This window comes from Elephas maximus, chromosome 12 (genome assembly GCF_024166365.1).
Source record: "Elephas maximus indicus isolate mEleMax1 chromosome 12, mEleMax1 primary haplotype, whole genome shotgun sequence".
Classification (NCBI taxonomy): domain Eukaryota; kingdom Metazoa; phylum Chordata; class Mammalia; order Proboscidea; family Elephantidae; genus Elephas; species Elephas maximus.
The window spans coordinates 9,140,604-9,147,479 of record NC_064830.1 but is presented as its reverse complement, the minus strand read 5'-3'; the positions used below and the strand labels follow the sequence as shown (position 1 = coordinate 9,147,479).

At 42.3% G+C, this 6,876-nt stretch overlaps 1 long non-coding RNA gene across 1 annotated transcript; it reads left to right on the top strand.

The window, feature by feature from the left end:
- Positions 1-2,584: 2,584 nt before the first annotated feature.
- On the top strand, positions 2,585-5,540 carry LOC126086443 (uncharacterized). The gene is made up of 3 exons (XR_007519513.1): positions 2,585-2,733; positions 4,594-4,680; positions 5,010-5,540. It is a non-coding gene; the product is annotated as an uncharacterized LOC126086443 (long non-coding RNA).
- The last annotated feature ends 1,336 nt before the right edge of the window (positions 5,541-6,876 follow it).

Sequence of the window (6,876 nt, the reverse complement as noted above, 5' to 3'; positions counted from 1 at the left end):
CAGGGTTGCTATGAGTCAGAATTGACTTGATGGCAGTGGGTTTTGGTTGGAACAAAGAAAGGCTATGTAAAAACACTGTTATCATGTCTGCCCTGATAAGAGATATTAAATTGTAAAAATGGTTTAAAAGAAAAAAAGGATTCTTAGAAACAGACATTCCAGTCAGTGTGACCCCTGCTTTTTATTTGGATTTAGTAAACAGGTTAAGGAGCCCCTGGGTGGCACAAATGATTAAGCACTCAACCACCAGTAGAAACATTGGGGGTTTAAACCCACTCCGAGGCCCCTCAGCAGGCAGACCCAGCAATCTGCTTCTGAAACATCACAGCCTCGAAAACTCCATGGAGCATAGTTCTACTCTGCACGCATGGGGTTGCTGTGAGTTGGAATGAACTCCATGGCAACTAACAACAACGATAAGCAAATTATTTTCCAGTGGATCCCAAATTTAAGACGGGTTTTTATGTCTTCCGTGACAAATGAGTAAACAAGTCCCAAGGGATGAACGTTCAGCAAATCATTAGAGGGACCACTATGTGTTAGACAGGATATTATGGTCCAGGTACCTCAACTGATACAATGTAGTTCCCGCCCTTAAGGAATTTAGCAGCTGTCTTAGTCACCTAGTGCTGCTATAACAGAAATACCGTAAGTCGATGGCCTTAACAAAGAGAAATGTATTCCCTCACTGTCTAGTAGGTTACAAGTCCAAATTCAGAGCATCAGCTCCAGGAGAAGGCTTTCTCTCTGTTGGCTCTGGAGAAAGGTCCTCGTCATCAGTCTTTCCTTGGTCTGGGAGCATCTCAGTACAGGAACCTCAGGTCCAAAGGACACGCTCTGCTCCCTGCACTGCTTCTTGGTGGTATGAGTTCCCCCTTCTCTCCCTTTGCTTTTATCTCTTGAGAGATAACAGGTGGTGCAGGCCACACCCCAGGGAAACTCCCTTTACACTGGATCAGGGATGTTACCTGGTAAGCATGTTACAATCCCACCCTAATCCTCTTTAACATAAAATGACAATCACAAAATGGAGGACAAACACAGAATATTGGGAATCATGGCCTAACGAAGTTAATACACACATTTTTGGGGGGACATAATTCCATTCATGACAACAGCTTATGTGGAAGAGAGGCACGCAAACAAATGGTACCAATAACTAAACTGATAAACACGAGATGCTCTCAGAGCACAGAAAAAGGGGGTTAAGTGCAGGGGATTGGGAATGAGGGTCAGGAAAAAGATTGGCGGTAGATGGTGCTCAGGATGTATTTTGAAGGAGTCACAGAGAAGGTTAATGAAGCACATACAGACATCAAACTGCACGACAGGTAGAGAAAGCCAGAAGCATTTCAGTGTACAGTCTGAGGCCAAAGGTGGTGGGAGATACGTTGTCAGAGGAGGCCACATGTGCTTGGGTGCTTATGCAACAGGCTAAGAAATTGGTTTTTACTCCATTCTTAGCAAGAGACTTCAACAGACTATAACCATTAGATGGTCGGGACATGTTTCCCTTGACCTTGCACTTAGCCCAGGGCAAGACATGTAAAGTGAACTTATATGCAAATGAAAGACCATTGAACAGATTGAAGTAAGAGAGTGATGTACTTCCATACTAGAAAAAATCTCTTTGTTGCTGGTCGGAATATGTATTTAGGAAATTGATGCTGAAGAAAGGAAGAAGTTAGAAGCATAATATTATAGAAGGGGGCTGAGGACGAAATGAATTATAGCAACAGGAATTTAAAAAAAGGGCTTCGAATGCATTAAGTGAAAGCTAACGTTTGGATCAAAGCACATTGTTTCCACATTAGCAAACTACCCCAAGGAAAACTGGTGTCCAGTGTTCACCTGCTGTAGTTTTAAGATTTAAAACGTCACCAACAGTAACGGCTATAAAATTACAGAGAAGGACACACATATACTTTCACTTCAGTTTCTCTAAAAGGAGCAAACATTTATGTATCTTTCAAGGTGTGCGAATACCTCTATAGGACATGGTCACGCGCCGTAAATAAAACTTCTTCCAAGGATTCTTGGAGGGTTTTACTAGTGGGAGTATATGACTGGGTGTATAGAAGCAGACGAATACCTAAGTATTGGCCATGTGGATGCTGCAAATAATAGCGAGTCTTTCTGAAGCTGTTGGTGAGAATTCGGACGTAGGCATGGGGAGCAAAGGTGTTTAAGTAGAGGCCACATGAACGTTTGGTGTGACAAAATAGAAGAAATTCAAATATCTGGGTAGGTTGGACTAGATCAGTAGTTTCCATTTTTATCAAATCATCAAAATAACCGGTGAGAGAAGAAGCATTTCTAAAGATACAGATTCCTGGACTCTTCACTTTATGTAATTTGTTAGTTTGTTCTGAGTTTGAGGTTTCCATTATATGACCTTTAAATTTTTCTTAACATTCAGATCCCTAGGTAGTTTTTTTTTTTAATCTTTGTAATCAGATTCTTTGTAATAAGAGTACGCCACCAGGGTTTCCCTTAATAAGATTCTTATCTTGTGACTATTCCCATTGATTTCAGAAACACTCAAATGCTTAGTGATTCCTGATGTGTTTAGAGCTGGCACACATCAGGAAGACTCAGAGCTTCATTCCTGTAGCATTTGAGAAGAACATTCGTGACCAAAAACAGTGGATTGGTATTTCTTTCTTGCTTTTGCAGGAGGAGTTCCTCAGTGAAACCTTACGGCTTTCTCTAAGAGTGTCTTCAGTCTTCGAGGTGGTTCTTGTGTGATGCTTTGTATTTCCGATTAAGTGGGCTGTGGCAGTTCGTACATTTCCTGGTACTGGTGATTGTATAAACAGCCTCTACCATCACCACTAAGGTCCCTGGCTGGTGCAAATGGTTTGTGCTTCGTTACTAATCTAAAGGTCGGCAGTTCACACTCACCCAGCAGTGCCGTGGAAGAAAGACCTGGCAGTCTGCTCCTGTAAAAATTATAGATTACAGCCAAATAAACCCTCTGAAATTGTTCTACTCTGTAACATATGGGGTTGCCATGAGTGGGAACTGATTTGGTGGCAGTGTTGCAGGCCAAGGCTTCCCAGCTCTGGACCAAGCCCTGCCTGGGTTCTTGCCTTCTGCTGACCGACCAGAAGAGGCTCAGAGGTTCCACACAAACAAAGGTTTATTAGCGACGGAAAGAAAGCAGGGGCTCATGAGCAGGGACAGAGAGGGACCAGGAAACGCTAACCTCTGTTCCCCTGAGCAAAGGTTTTTCTGGGGCTTGGGTGGTTTTGGCGAGGGTAATAGAGTAATGAATATTTAGTAGGTTTCCTTCAAGGGACTGTTACTTCTCAAAATGGCAATACATACTAAATTAGGTTGTGCGCGCATCTGGAATCCAAGATGGAACCTGTAGCAGAGGCTCCTGGGACTGGGCGGCAGGACTTATTATGGGATGTCGCGGCTGTGCTGTCCCTCCCATGGTGCTGGTTCGATTCCTGTTGTGGATGCTTGCATCAGGTGGTGGTCATCCATCAGTCACCTTGTGGATGTCTGCACATGTTCCGGAACCAGATCAGGTCGATCCTTCTGAAAAACCTCTTATAAGGAAGTACATTGTTTATTCTTTCCTTATCGCATATTCCAGATGGTGGGTTTTGAGTCATTAGCCAAGCAGGTGGTAATGTAAGCAAGTTGCAAGATGCAGGTGTTGCAGGGTTGCTCGCTTAAGGGCTCAGTCCCTTTTTCTTCCTTATCTCAGCAATGGGTTTGAGTTTTTCTTTTTCTTTTTTTTACCATGTTCACTACTAGTTGCTGTTGAGTTGATCCCAATTCATGGTGACCCCATATGTGTCAGAGTAGAGCTGTGCTTCCTGGGTTTTCAGTGGCTGAATTTTCAGAAGTAAATCACCAGACCTGTCTTCTGTGGAGCATCTGGTTGAACTCGAACCTCCAACCTTTTGGTTAGCAGTCAAGCACATTAACTGTTTGCACCACCCAGGAGCTCCATCAACAGCCTCTACTCAGGTTTAAGTGAAAGGCAAAGTAAAATAACTAGAAAAGTAGAGATGGACACCTTTTATTAATATTGTGATAAGACTTGAGAAGTTATATTTACTGAACTACTCTTCTGAGCGCTAGAGGCTGAAAGGCAGATTAAACCCAGATTTTTGCTCCTTAATGTATCAAAGTTCAATCCAACTTAAAGTGGAAAGAGGAGGGTATCTTCTCAAATACTTATTTCTGTTTCATGGGAAAAACTTAATGGGAAATCGTAGTTTTATGGATGCTTTAAGATCCATACATTCCCCATTTAGACATCCTTAGAGTAATCGCTAAATAACTGAGCATTATGCAAACATCTTGATCCTATTTGGCAGACTTGGATAACAAGTCTGAAAATCTGCACATATATGATTCATTCATTTTTAAAAGGGAAATATGCATTTTGTTAGAGTGTAAAGTGCATCAGCTGTTTTGTTAATCAATATTTTATTGTGTATTTGTCTTTATGCTAAAGTTACACTTAATATAAATACATTTCCATGTGTCAAAGAAGTAAAATAAAGATTGCTTTTAGCTTTTGATGAATGTACGCAGCCTGAAACCAATCTTTTTTTTTAATGGTTCGAGGAAGCAGTATTACTACAAAGAAAATGATCCTCTTCCTGCTGTCATGGATTGAGCTGTGCCCCGCCCCCTCAAATATGTGTCAACTTGGTGAGGCCATGATTCCTAATATTGTGTGGTTGTCCTCCATTTTGCGATCTGATGTAATTTTCCTAAGTATTGTAAATCCTAATCTCTGCCTGTGGTTAATGAGGCAAGATTAGGTTATGTTAAAGAGGATTAGGGTGGGATGCAACATCCTTACTCTGGTCACAGTAAGACAGGGAACAGAGGGGCCCCCAAATCTGCAATTCACATAAGCAATTTAATGTAACAAAGTAATGGGAAATGGGCCAGGGCACAGAAACAAAGCCATTCCCCAGAACAATGGGGCAGGGCATCATAAAACAGCCTAGAAACTTCTTTAAGTTGTCTTTCAGAAGCAGCTGGATAAAACCAACCCCAGGGACATGCGAAGAACATCCACCTGTGACCGCTGTGTGACCTTCCACCAGGGGCAGTGAGGGGCTGCAGCCACAGCTGGGGAATTGAACTCAGGGAACAGGCGACTGCACAGGTGTGACACCACATAATAAGTCCTGCTGCGGATCCCAGAAGCCTCTGGGACAGGAGCCGTTTTAAAGCCATCTTAAAAAGCTACTGGGTACGCACCTTAGTTAATGTATCCCCGCCCAGAACGGGCCACTTGCCGGAAAACCCTGTCCATGCCTCTGAATAAACATGAACCCCCCACCCCCACTCAAGAATTTTTAAAAACCCATGCAAGTCCTTTGTCCTGGGAGACGGGGGTAAGTGTTTCCTAGGCCCTCCTTGTCTCCACTTGCAAGCCTCTTTAATAAAGCTTTGCTCGTGTGGAAAATTCTCTGTGCCTTACTTATTCATTGTTGACCAGTGAGAGGCAAGAACCTTATTTAATTAAAGGCATAGAAGCACCAGTAACAATAACACTGGCCTAATGTAAGAGAAGTTTCCCTGGGCTGTGGCCTGCATCACTTTTTATCTTACAAGAGTTAAAAGGAGAGAGAAGTGAGCAGAGAGATAGGGGACCTCATACCACCAAGAGAGGAGCATTGGGAACACAGCACGTTCTTTTGACCTGGGGTCCCTTCGCTGAGAAGTTCCTAGATCAGGGGGAGTTTGATATACAAGGACCTTCCAGAACAGACAGAGAGAAAGCCTTCCCCTGGAGCTGGTGCACTGAACTCAGACTTCCAGCCTACTAAACTCAGAGAGAATAAACCTCTCTTTGTTAAATCATCCACTTGTGATATTTCTTTGACAGCAGCCCTAGATTACTAAGGCACTGACCATCCCATTGTTTTTTCTCTTCAACTCTTCCCACCATTTGCTTCTAAACGAGCCTACTTTCCAGAAGAAATGAGACAGTAATACAAGGTGACTTGCTATCCAAAAGGGACCAGAATTTATATCTTTGGTGTAAAATGTCTGTATTCAGAATGATACAACATTTTGGTTTTAGTTTTAAGCACTTACTGGCAACTGTTACTTAGCCGTGAAATTCCTGTTTCTGAAGCAATAAGCATGAGTGTCAAAACATGAATTGTTGGTGAAGCGCATTTGAGAAAATGACTTCTTAGGTCTAATTTGAGAGCCAGAGCCACACACCATAACTGAATCTCTTTGAAAATTCTACCTAAGAAAAGATAACTACACCTCCTAGAGACAGGGCCTGTGTTGTATATTATTTTTATCCCTACCCCCACGTTCCTGTATCCCTACACCATCACCTCCCCAACCCAACACAATAAATATTTGATTGATAGAATGAAATTAGGATGATTTATAGGAATGGTGTAACCTTGGGGGAGGGGGACTCAGATCCCTGTGGTAACTAAATCCTAAATTATGTATATCTATACTATTTAAGTTTGATTATTCAGCAAAGAGCCTAGAGATGCGGTCTCAATGATTGTTGCTTTAGTGAAGTAGTTGTCGCTCCTCCAGGCCAGCTGCAAAGAGAGCATTTTTTTTTTTTAACTAATCAGAGTCTTTAACTTACTTTACATAGAATGAACCCCTTGATTCTCCTTCTAAAACCTCGTAGATAAGGCAACCAAGGCTTAATGGTACTTCGGTAAAAAAAGAAGTATAATGTGTGTAGGTGAGCATATAAAATATGTACGTAGAAATGGAGGGAGCCAAGATGGCGGACTAGGCAGACGCTACCTCAGATCCCTCTTACAACAAAGACACGGAAAAACAAGTGACTCGATCACATACATAACAATCTACGAACCCTGAACAACAAACACAGATTTAGAGACG